Raw genomic sequence first — 12,582 nt, forward strand, 5'->3', positions numbered from 1 at the left:
TGCTAACCATTGACCAGTTATTAGATTAGCTCCATGCAGACATGGAGATAGAGATTCATTTCATTATGATTGTGCAGGTTGTGGAGGCTAGCTAGATAGTGATATGATCTATGTGTATATTCTAGTTTTACATAGCAATGTCCGACTTTACCTCATCTTTTGTTTACATTTTTGTAGAAGTTGCTCCAAGAACTCTTTAGTACCACACAAGCAGCAACCTCCGCGCCAAAAATATGGGACAATGCAGAAGTCTTAAGTCTGATGTTTCTTGACTGTCTGCTTGAGGCTGGCTCCATTAGTACCTGAAATCACATCCACACCAAGCAAAAAAAGCTGTTTTCAAAGCAGAAATTAACCTATTAACAGCCTGGTTCAAAAAACGTCTCATGTCTGAGTCGCTAATTTCTCTATCAACACGCACTGTACGAGGGGTGAATTTTTTTCTAACTCAGCTGTTTAGAGGAAGTTAAGATCGCAAGCTCGACCATTCAGAGGTGCAGCTCAGCTCTTGTGACTGACGGGCACCCTCACTTTTCTCGAAGCCCTTGTTGCTTTCAATATGGCTGCAATAGCCATTATGCTTAAAAAATCTGTTTCAGAAACAGATGGGTGATGGCGGGCAGACTGCGTCCATTAATGGTACAGTCTTTAGTACCACAGAGACTGTGTTTATCTACAGCTCTGAATCTCACACTGCATGAACAGGCACTGAAGCTTACTTATGTTATTATGGGAGTAAAGGAAACAGCTTTCAGAAACAAAACATTTTTTAGATAATAGTTACATAAACTATTCTTTCTTTATTAAAATCTTTATTCTAAAATCCTAACTCATCCCTCCCTATTATGTAAGGTGGATATTGAGCTCAGTGGTTTAAATGCATGTACAGAGGCTAAAGTCTCCATGTAGACATCCAGAGTTCACCTGTTAAACCCCTCATGTATTAGAAATAACAGCAGTTTCACTTTGTTGGCTTAAGAGCTAACTGCATCAGAGTAGTGGAGTCAGATATCTCTCAAACTAAAGTTTGGTGGCTGTGGTGTGCACAGACATTTTGAGGGGCAGGGGTGAAAAGAAAGAAAAAGGCACATGCGTAGGGATGGGAACCAAAATTAGGTACTTTGAAAGGTACTGACCGAATTCTGTCAAAAGTACGGGGTTCTGATCCACGTAAAATCAAAAGGTACCATACTTAGGTACCCTAAATGCATCCTTGCAACTGAGAGGGAGTGGAATAGTGGGAGATTTACCATGCTGCACATGAACACAGCATTACAAGGTTGAAAAGATATATTGAATTATACATTAAAGAATAAATATGTCGAATTGAAAAAAATTTACATTTTATATTTAACAAATTGAAATTTTTTTAGCACATAAACATACAAAAGTACCCAAAATTGGTACCGTTGGGTACCAGTACCGATTGCCAAGTACCGGAAATCTGTACCGTATTGTTTCAAATGTGAAAGGTACCCATCCCTACACATACAGCACCTTCTGGCCAATGAAGAGGAAACTAAGTTCTACATGTTTTTGAGAGTGAACACTTTTGGCTCCCCAGAGGGCTCTTTAGCGTGCGTTTTTCTGCAACAGGGCCATGAGGGTTTGGGCAACTGCTGGTTTGATCTGTGCAACAAACTCCGGCTGCAAGATGCTGAAGTGCTGCAAGCTGAATGTTCCTGAAAAGTAAAGCACACATTAGTTTTTATTTTCCCCTCCTGTCTACAATCAGATGACACCCTGCTGTGACTGACTTGGTTAAATAACTCCTAAACAATGGTCTTCTATAAGCCTAGTAGTGTGTGTTAATCCCCTCATCAAATAAGCAATTAATGGTGACCTGAAGCTGTGGGAGAAGGATGCACTCTACTAGAAACCATCGATCTACAGGCTTGTTTCTTAAAGCTGAAACGGTTCTCTACTGTCTTCAGCCATGTCCACATGTAGCTGGGTATCTGGGAAACTGCGTAGATTTTCATACGTTTAGGCCTGTTGTCCACATGACACTGCCGTCTTATGTCACTGAAAACGCTAGGAAACAGAGTATTTTGGTTCTCTGACGTCAAAGCTGAATGACAGCGTTCCATTCTGATTGGCTGGCACAGGTTTCACGTCTGAAAAATACTGCCACATATGGGTTTGGCACACTTGAGCCACACTCAGCGAGAAACTTGGTTCTGATGCTATTAATGACAAATGAGGGGGGATATTAGTTTTTTTCTTTTGACAATACCTGGCTATGTGTACATGGCCTTCATGCTTTAGACAGCAAGTCCAGTGTTTTGCCAGTTAAAGCTGTTAAGTGCTTTTAAAAAAAGCTTTTTTCTCTATAAGTCACTGGTCTGGTTTAAAGTCTATCTGGTGGAAATGGAGAGAATGCAGACAAAAAAAAAAAGCCCCAGGATCAGTCAAAAGGAATGAGCACCTTTAGGCTGGCACAGACCTCTTTATTAATTCCACATGAGACAACTTGTGACACATTACAGGATTCTTCAAGCTTTCATAGACTCAGAGTCCACACACTCGATGATAACAAAACAGATGAAACAAGATCTCTCTCTTCTAATCTTACAGGGAACACTGTGTGTGCTGGGCTTATTAAACATGTTTGTTATTTATTAGTGGATCACAGCGGTCAGGATCACCTGAACACACACCACAGAAAATCAGACGGGATATTGCTTGCAAACATCAGACAATCAGGCCTTCGCTGGCTCTGGTCCCAAGGGATAGACCGGGGACAAAAATCAGCCCAGTTATCCTGTAGTGTGTACTAGTGACAGACCGATTATCCGCCGGGCTGATTATCGGAGGCTATATTTGGCATTTTGAAGCATATCGGCATCAGCCTCTTTTTTTTTTTTTTTTTTTTTTTTTAAATCTAACAGCCGATATGAAACCCATTCAAAACTATGTTGTTTTGGCTCTGATGCTTCTCTGTACAAAACTTGTCCCTGGCTACCCTATGGATGCCCTTGATGGTCATTTAAAATCAGTCATGTAAAACCAAACAGAAAATTAATTCAACTGCATTACATGCCTGTAAAAGGCAACACAAACTTAATTCTGTCCAGTTTTACTGCAGGGTCATAAAAATTTTGGAAGACTTTCTTTTCTGTAGAAAACTTTAGCTATTTATTTTAAGTTTTCATTCATTAAGTTTTCATTTAACTTTATAAAACATGCTGCTAAGTGCGGGAGCTGTTTAATAAAAATATGCTTGAAGGCATTTGAATGCAGCAAAGTTTTGGAGTTTGTATTGTTCAAAATTTCTTACACCAATATTTTCACTTTGACTGCAAATGAATACTTCAAATATCAGTTATCAGCCTCTTTTCCTACTAATAATCAGTTTTGGTATTGGCCCCCAAAAATCTATATCAGTCTATCTCTGGTGTGTACCGTCTTTCAGGTGAGGAGGCTCAAAGCCGCCTTTTTACTCCACACTACTTCAACAGAAGCAAAGCTGAGTTCAGTCTTTTTAATATGGCACCTGACGATGACAGGCTTCAGACTCAGTATTAGAAACAGACGAGTGATGTGAAGGAGATTACATCACATTATTAACTGAGACATTTAACTGAAGGCAGAAATAAAGAATGAGCTGAGTATTGTACAACACGCCCTGAAATACTCAAAGAAGATCTGTAGGATTGAAATGTTGCTTTTACAACCAAAACTAGGGACGGGTTCCGAATTAGGTACTTTTATAAGTACCGACCAGATTCTGTCAAAAGTACCGGGTACTAATTCACATAGAACCTAAAGCCGCGTTTCCTCCAAGCAGACCGGTTCAGTTCGTCTCGATATGACGTGCATTTTGCAGCGTTTCCACTGACTTATCCTGAGATGGATCCCCAAAAACCGAGACTAGCCGGCCTACTTTTTTGGGACCCTTCCGTATGGGTGCCAGACTGAACCGATCCACTCTCGGAAGGTGGAGCAACACACTGCAGACCGATGATTGGTCAAAAGAATCGTCACTTACCCCCACGACGGCTGCATTTCTCCTGGCGACACACAGACTTCTCTGAAACGAAGCTTGAGTGCACTTTGTATCAAAGAGCTACATGAAAATCACAGAGAGGATGAAATGCTGCATGTCTTCCGTCTATGCTCTTTGTTTACTGTGTCGCGTTTTTCTTCTTTGTTGGATTTAATAGCGGGGTAAGCTGCTACGGCGTCGCACTATTGTTTAACAGCTGCGGCTTCCGACATCTGGCTTACATGCCGCCTACCACAAGAGGGCACAGTTTGCTGTGGAAACGCAAACGGGATCAGGCTTAAGTTACAAACCATCATAAACCGTACTGAATCGACCCGGACTGCTTGGTGGAAACGCGGCTAAAAGGTACCATGTTTAGGTACCTAAATGCATCTTTGTGACACTGAGGGAGTAAAAGAGTAGGTGATTAGCCGTTCTGGACATGAACACTACATTGCAAGTTTACATATTAAAAAATAAATATGTTAAATTTAAAAAATAGATATATTTTATTATCAAACAAATAGTTTTTTTTTTTTTTTACCACATAAACACAACAAGTACCGAAAATTGGTACCGTTGAGTACCGGTACTGATGACCAGGTACTGGGCTTGGTACCATATTGTTTGAAATGTGAAAGGTTCCCATCCCTAACCAAAACTAATGGGACTTTGTAAAAAATGTCTGGCTTCTCTGCTGATCTGATGGCTGTGGTGCAGTGGTTGAGATAACCCTGTCCTAGCTTAAAGTGGGGGTTTGATCTCAGCTGTCCACATGCTGAAGTGTCCTTGGGCAAGACACTTAACCTCAAGCTACCTCCTGGTTCCTCTCAGTTCTTAGATCTTTCAGTGTATAAATGAATGTGGTTAGCATCTGCTTCCATCAGTGTTTGAATGTGGAGTGAATGAGTGAGTGTGTCCATATCTAACCGACAACCATTAGAAATGTGCATCATATCGGTCTCTAAAAATGATCTGCTTCTTTTTGATTTTTAGAGAGAAGACTGAAGTCACAGTGCTGTGTTGGATGTAGCATGTGGGGGAGAATATGTAGATCTGTTGATGTCAGATAGCTGTGTGTTGCTATGGCAACCTGACAGTGGCATGAAATAAGATGAAATTAGAGCTCTGTGACTCTCTTCGTCTGTGACACGGGGTTAGAGGACCACAGCTCGTACAGCCACTCAGGGCTGCAGGAGAGTCATGGTTTCATTTTCTTTCACCGTATGCTGAAAAAACCTCTCTGTGGTCCAACTTTATGATAATATGTAAGAGAAGAAATTTGCTTTCTCTCTCAGTATGCATCTTTGATTTGGGGTCTCACAAGGCCTCAGTGAGGAGCTAATTTGAAGTCGTCTATCTTGTTCAAAACGAGGGTCTGTTTTATTTTAGTATGAATGACTTTCCTAGAATCCCTGAGACTTGCAGCAGATTTCTCAGCAGCCTCTCTATTTCTCGTCATGTCTCCCCGGCTGAGCTCTCTTCGGTCGCTCACCCTGCACCCTGACACACAAGCCTGTGTGACGGCAGCTGGGTCACTGACTGCTGACACCCTTTGTACGATCACGCTGACACTGTGACTGCCGTGATGCTGCTGTAGGCTATTTATAGACATGTTTCGTGTGCAGCTCCACTGACACAATTACAAAAAAACAACTCCTCCAGGTCTCCATGGAGCATCTGTTACACGTCAGGGGAATGAGTCTCCACTGAAAACACTCATTAAATTTAATTATTTCCTCTTTATGTCGTCCTCTAGTCAACCGGTTCCTCTGGGTGACGTATGCACTAATTGGTTAGGTGGGAGTCTCTTTGTTCACTCTCTGTAATTTGACACCCCACAGTCACACTTTTATCAGCTTGTTGAATTTCCTAATCCCAAACTGTGGATGGGATTATGGAGCTGGATTCCACAGTAGGAATGCTTCTGGATGGGAAGGTCTGGTCCAAAAAAAAAAAAAAAAGAGAATATATAAATAGAATAATAAAATAAGTGTCAAGTAGAAAAAAATGTCCACCGGAGACGACTGCTTGGCCACAATTCTCCACCCATCCTCCACATTCACAGAGCTCAGGACAGAGCTGACCTTCTTCACCACTGTTCAGTCTCCATATCCTGTGTCCTGTCCACTCACAGCAGTGAAATCCTTCCAATGTGGCATTCGTGTTTGGTATTAGCTCTGTTAGCCATGTCTCTGTGATTAGCATGATGCTTCTCTGCCCTCTGGTATGGTGCTGGGTTAGAATCGCTAGCTTGTCCATCTTATTGACGATAGATCCTACATTCCCCACAATGATGGATGGAAGGACGGGTAGATGTCGTCACTTTTTAGCTCACACCGTAGTACCAGCCTAAGATCCTCACCTTGTTCTCCTCAGCTCATGGGGAACATTGGCTCTAGCACCGATTAGCGTCATCTTGCTACAGGCTGCCAACAGACAAAATCTGGTGTATAAATTTTGTGTATGATTCTTAAAATTAATTTTCCGCTTGTAAAATGAGCTTGTTGATCGATGACTTTCATTAGGATACATCCTTCTTAAACAATATTTGATCATCATTGAATACTTATCCAACGAGGAGATTATGACAGATATATTATACTAAACTTGGATGCACCCCAGCTGATATTATAAACTGGATATCCACTGACACATTCAGCTGAAAGTCTCCAGTTTACAGGGTCACTCTTTAAACTGTAACACCGGGAGCTGACAGAGACACATTCACACTATCAGGCTCAAAGAAGACTGTTGGTTAGGAGGTACTGAACCAAGTCAACACAGCTGGGGGGTCATCTTACTGTGGACAGAGGGAGAGGGAAATAAAAAACTCAGTGGGTGCTCCACCAATCACAAAAGTGAAGCACTGGGGGCCCAGTACTTCTAGAGAGTACTTCCCCCTGAGCAGGGTTGTTTCAGAGAGTCAATCAGTTACCCCAGAAGTAATTTTAAACCCTAGTTCCTGTGGTCAAAAAGCACATAGTTCCTTAAAGAGTCTGTAGTTCCTAGGGAAAGTTTTAGCTGTTAAATAGCACCATAAGGTACACTCTCATCTCGATTCTAAACTGGTCATCCTAACTTTTATCTTCCTGTCTTTCATGTTGTACCGTGATGCCTTTACTGAAACTGGACAAACATTTACAGGACAGTTTGTGAGAGAATCTCCCAGAAATACTCGACCCAACAAGAACAAGGGATGAGGAAGTAGACTGGAAAAAAGGGCACTATTCTTGTTATTATTATTTCCATCGATGTAATTCTCCTGCTGTTCGCCAAACCTGATTCAAGCATTTCTATGATGTGAAACTGTGTTGCTGAGTTAACCTGCTCAGTAAAGGACCTGACCGTAAACATCGTAAACCAATGTTTCAGAAATGGAACCAATAAAGTTGCCCCTGATGGTAAACTAATGGTAAAATGACCTAATCTCTATTCACCATACGAGGACATGATGCTGGTGAGGAAGTTTCCCTGAAGTTGCTCCTGTGCTGCCTGTGTGTGAGTAACCTGAAAGCAGACCTGTTATTAACCGGATAAAACCACAGCGTGTGGCTCTTCAGTGCAGTGTGGACTGCACAGTGTTGTAAATACTCATTGTGCAAAGCTTCAAAACACTGTCATGATCTTCATTATATGGTGTTTTGGTTCCTGTTGGACTGATTTATTTATACACTGTCCTAAAACAGAAAAACAACCACCCAGCACTGACCCTGGACAGAACGGTCAGTTATGAGCTGGGTGAGGAAGTTAGAGGTTCCTGAGTGACTGTAACACAAGAGGAATAACACGTCTTTGCTTTGGACACTAACAGACCTCTGAGTGTTGGTTAAACAGATCAACAGAAGAGTTTTTAGAGCAAACAGTTGGACATCTAACTGGTTTTTAGTCTTGAATGTCATCCGTCCACCCTGTAATCACAGGTGAAGAATTGTGAAGTAATGACTGAGTATTTTTACACCTTTTTTTTAGGAAGTGATAACAGCCATGTTCTTTGCTTCTCTCCAGGTTGATGCTACTCAAACACTCTGTGACCCAACAGAAGTCTCCCTGAAGTCTCTCCCCCACCTCACAGGTCTACAGGTCCACAGGTCTACAGGTCTACAGGTCTACAGGTCTACAGGTCTACAGGTCCACAGGTCTACAGGTCTACAGGTCTACAGGTCTACAGGTCTACAGGTCTACAGGTCAGTGTTATTGTTCAAAGACTTCCTTCTGTTTACGGCTCCTGTTGAAACCAGAGTCTGGTCTCTTTACGGTAATTGGGAGAAAGATCAGCTTACAAACATTGCTTTAGCACTCGCTTCATTATTAATCAGACGGCGTCCTCAGAAGGTTTTCATATCCTCAGTGACCTTTTAACCTGCTCTGTGGGGTGCTGCCCTCTGGTGGTGAAAACAGGCATTACATATTTTGTGAAAGCATTTGGGCTTTTACTCTTTAGCTTTTCTTGTGCAGGCTTATGTATTAAAATTTACCTGAAATTAGACATTGCATCTAAGGTTGCATTTATGATGAAGATAGGAACAAATTGGTAATATAAGTCTTATAAGGGGATTGTGAAGTCCTTGAGGGTGAAAAAAATATGAAAACTTTTGTGAGACTTTTTCTAGCAAAACTTATTTTCCCTTATAATATTCTTTGACCCAACTTTCTTTTTAACAGCATACACTCTAAGTAACTTTTTTATTGTTTTGCTTGTTGAGCTTGTTTAAGATATGAGCGTGAGATGCATTTCACTTTTTGGACAATCTCTGCAGATTTAGTCAGCTGTGTGTAGAGACAGATTTAGGCTTGCTGGTAAGATGGTTTGTCAGAATCCCTTTATTTTAGTGCCCACAGTCAATGCAATTTGCTGAAATACTTATAATTTAAACTTTAAAAATAAAATTAATAAAATTTAAAAAAGCGCAAATAAACAAAACAAGTCACAACCATTTCTCACTGTCACCTAATACAGCCTTTTTTGGAGCGTGTCTCAGTCAAAACAACCTAATTATTCTAAACTACTATTATTCTAAAGTTAATTTTTATTTGAGCCCCTGTCCAGTGAGTTATGTATCCAAAAAAGAGATTTTGTACAATAATGTTTATCACCAACTCAAAAAGTTTGATTTTGAGAAAATTATCCTGTTTCCTGGGCTAGATAAAGTCCTTGAAATCCTAAAAGTCTTATATGTTTGTCTCAGATCTCAGAGCAACATTGTTTTTTTTTTCCAACTTGGTTGAAAATAAGAAAAAAAATGGAGGAAAAAAGTTTTTTTTTACCACTTTCTTTTTGAATCAAATTTCCAGATGTGTTGTAACATGGTTTAGCCCATTGAATAAGAAAGGAGGGGGAGTACCCAAAACCATCATTAAAGATTAAGCCTTTTGATGTATTTTGAAGCATGTGAAGTAAGACTTAGAAAAAAGAAATGCTTTCAATTGAAGAGAGCTTCATAAATCAGTTTTTAAGAGATGCTTTGGGGGGCCCTGGGAATCTTGGGGCCCCAGGCAACTGCCTCTGTTTGCCTAATTGTAGCTACGCCCCTGGATATAGCTGTGCAGTATTCTTAGTAGATCAAACAGCAGCAGATGACAAAAGCTCATAAAACTTATTTTTTAGAGACTTGAGACTTGACTTAGACTTGTGACCTAAGACTCTGAACGTCTCTGGGAGATTAAACTATAAAATGTTCCTCTGTAAAAAAAAAAAAAGGTCTCAGTTAAGAAGTCATGTTAAACCTACATGTTGAAATCTGTAATTATTTTTAAAAAGGTCTTCAAAACAATTCCTCTTTTATTTTGTGTATAAAGGTAAAATGATTAAAGACCCACACTTTTACTCCTTTAAATGTTATTTTTCAGCGGATGTGGCTGCTCAGACTCCAGTGGCTACTCCACACACATCGTGTGCTTCTACATTTCCTCCACATGATGGCAGCCTGTGCTCTTTGTTTTGGGAGGTCTGAGATGAACTTTTCATTGTAGGGAACTGCCTGCTCTGGTCTGTCAAGTCTAACTTTGATGCAGCGCTTACAGACTCCTGTATTTGTCTCTCTTTTGGCCACAGAAGTGAGGAACCTAAAATCTTACTGTGGTGTTAACGTCGACTCCTCCATGAGTTTGTTGCATTTGTGGAGAGAACTGTGTGGGAGTGTGCTTAATGTGCGTGTGTTAATTACTATCACATGCACAATATGCAGTTCTTTGTGCATGTGAGATTCTGCACAAAAGAACAAGACTATCTCATCCATATGATTATTTAATTGAATAACCTACTTGGTAACTTTTAGGCTTGCATTGCAGAAACTGAAGAAATGTTTATTTTGCATGCAAAGAAATGAAGAATGGCATCTTGAAGACAGCTGTGTGAGAAAACACACAGTGTGCGATTGCGTGAGCAACATGTAAGAATGTACCTTCATGATCCCATCCACATGCAGGTGTTACACAAAGGCTCTTTTGGCCAGTGAGCAGGTGTGTTAGTAATTGGCTGCAGGACATCAGCCGTCCCTGCACAGCTGCTGCACAGACAGAAACCTGCTCTTTGAGAATAGACCAGCAGCGATACCTGCAGCTTAATGTATCAGATGAAACATGAAGCAGGAGGTTAATCGAATGATTCACCTTTCAATCGATTGATCCCAGTCATTATTACATAAGAGAGGAGTTTCAGGTAAGCTGGAGTTGGCAGGATGTGTGAAAGCTGGTGCTCTGTGTAACTTGAGCTCCTGACTTCCAGGGTGTGTGTGTGTGTGTGTGTGTGTGTGTGTGTGTGTGTGTGTGTTTGAACATTCTGGAGGAGGTTTACACATTTCCTGCTTTATTGTTGCACTTCAGAGAGATCCCAGGCCTCTTCAGGGAAGCCTGCTCCAGAAGTATCTGCTCATATATGGGCATCCTCCTTTCTTTTCCTCGCTTCCACTGCACCCAGACCTCCCCCATTTCCTCTCAATCTCACTGCTCCCAATTCCCCCCAACACACACTCCTACTCATTTCGGTTAGCCATGAGCAGAGGCGGGAGTGTCTCTTCCTTGTGCAGGAAGTAATGTGGTTAATACTCATTTAAGCACCGGTTCTGATGCTTGCATTCATGAACCGCCCTGGTTTTTGTGTTTGGGACACTGGTCTCATCTGTAGCTGATCACACTGACACTGACTGTAAGAGCTGGTGTGTAACTCAGCTGTGTATGTGTCCCATGTGCCATACATGTCCCACTTTGACAGTTCCTCATAAGCAGAAAAGAGGAACTTAGCAGGAAAAGTCTGTACGGATGATACTCTTGGCAGCTTCTCTCTGTTCTCAGGAACTACACTGTGGTCGTTGATGCTTGGACAAATAAACCTTCCACTTTGAGGATTTATGTTGTTTCTGTGTGCACCTCTGATTCTGGGAACCCAAAGCAGGATCAGTGTGTTCTGTGAGGCCTCAAACTGCCCTGGATGCATGCAGATCCCCTCTTGAGATTAGCCTCCTATCTTCACAGCTGTAATGTAGACACATGTCGTCTTTGAAGTCGGACAAACAGCCTCATCGAGTTTTGGCCACAGGGCACAGAGAGTTTCACTGGTGCTCCTTTAACCGCCGACCTCTGCTTTCTGCTTGTTCACCTGGAATAACATTCCCACCATAAACCACATGCTTTAGATTCAAGATGTTAAAATATGGATGTGGTTTATTAGCGCTGGAGCACTTCCTGTGTGAAGCTCTGTGAGAGCAAAACATCAAATCCACCCCAGACAAAACCCATCAACCTGAGAGAGTTATTACTGCAGCGTACCATATCCCCCTTCTTGTTGCCGCCTTGTGACATATTATCAGCCCACTCAACAACTAGGTCACTGCAGATCCCCTTTCCATGGCTGGGGTTTTCACACAACAGGCTGCCAGGTGCTGACTTCACCTCTGTCTGTGCAGAGGGAGAAGGAGGGTTACATGTCTGTTTTGTTTTTAACCACGCTGGTGTCATTTTTCTTTGGATGACAACAGGAACAGGCCCCATAACTTAGTCTAGACTGGAATCACTAAACAACTATTCACTGTCATCAGATTTTATCACACTTCTGTGGGTCACGGAGTGTGAATCTAAATGTGTGTATCCTTTAAATTACTCTAATTTTTGGTCTACATTTTTCAATTTCATGAAAAGTTTCAGCACTAGAAAAGGGTTGGCGTGAAATTAGGTTCAGATATTCATGTGCATCAGTTTCACAACTTTTCCTGCAAGGAAGGTGAGAATATTTTTAAGTCCCCCATAACCCAAACACATTAGTCAACAAATTTCTGCATCCTCACACTTCATTTGAAACACTGTCTGCAAAAATTACAGGATTGCAACATCAGACATGACTGAAACTAAAAAAAAGACACTGAGCATTTCAACAAAGGAAGAAGTGAAAAGTGACCTTGCAATATGCAAATCCCACAGGCTTTAATGAGTGAGCAGCCCTTGTTTGGCAGAAATCAAGCCAAGGGCGAGGATTGTCTCAGAGTTTCTTGTCTCTGTTTGGTTCAGAGTCATGTTCTGTCTTGTGTTGTCCTTTCAATAAATAATCAATACTTTGCAAACCCTGCAAGCTGTGTGAGGCTGTGGCTCAGTGGTCGGGT

General features: G+C 41.4%; 1 protein-coding gene across 3 annotated transcripts in view; it reads left to right on the plus strand.

Annotated features, from left to right (window-relative positions):
- Positions 1-12,582, plus strand: part of gng12b (guanine nucleotide binding protein (G protein), gamma 12b) — a 54,858-nt gene that overhangs the window by 3,503 nt on the left and 38,773 nt on the right. For 2 of the 3 annotated variants that reach the window (XM_074668174.1, XM_074668175.1), the window contains exon 2: positions 7,997-8,167. The gene's annotated coding sequence lies outside the window, so the exon portion shown is untranslated. Of the gene's footprint in view, positions 1-7,996; positions 8,176-12,582 lie in introns of those variants that run through there. The other variant, XM_074668176.1, reaches the window with a different exon arrangement.

The sequence above is a fragment of the Halichoeres trimaculatus genome, unplaced genomic scaffold (assembly GCF_033239565.1).
Source record: "Halichoeres trimaculatus isolate MK-OKI-2021-1 unplaced genomic scaffold, fHalTri1.1 fHalTri1_scaffold_4, whole genome shotgun sequence".
Taxonomy (NCBI): domain Eukaryota; kingdom Metazoa; phylum Chordata; class Actinopteri; order Labriformes; family Labridae; genus Halichoeres; species Halichoeres trimaculatus.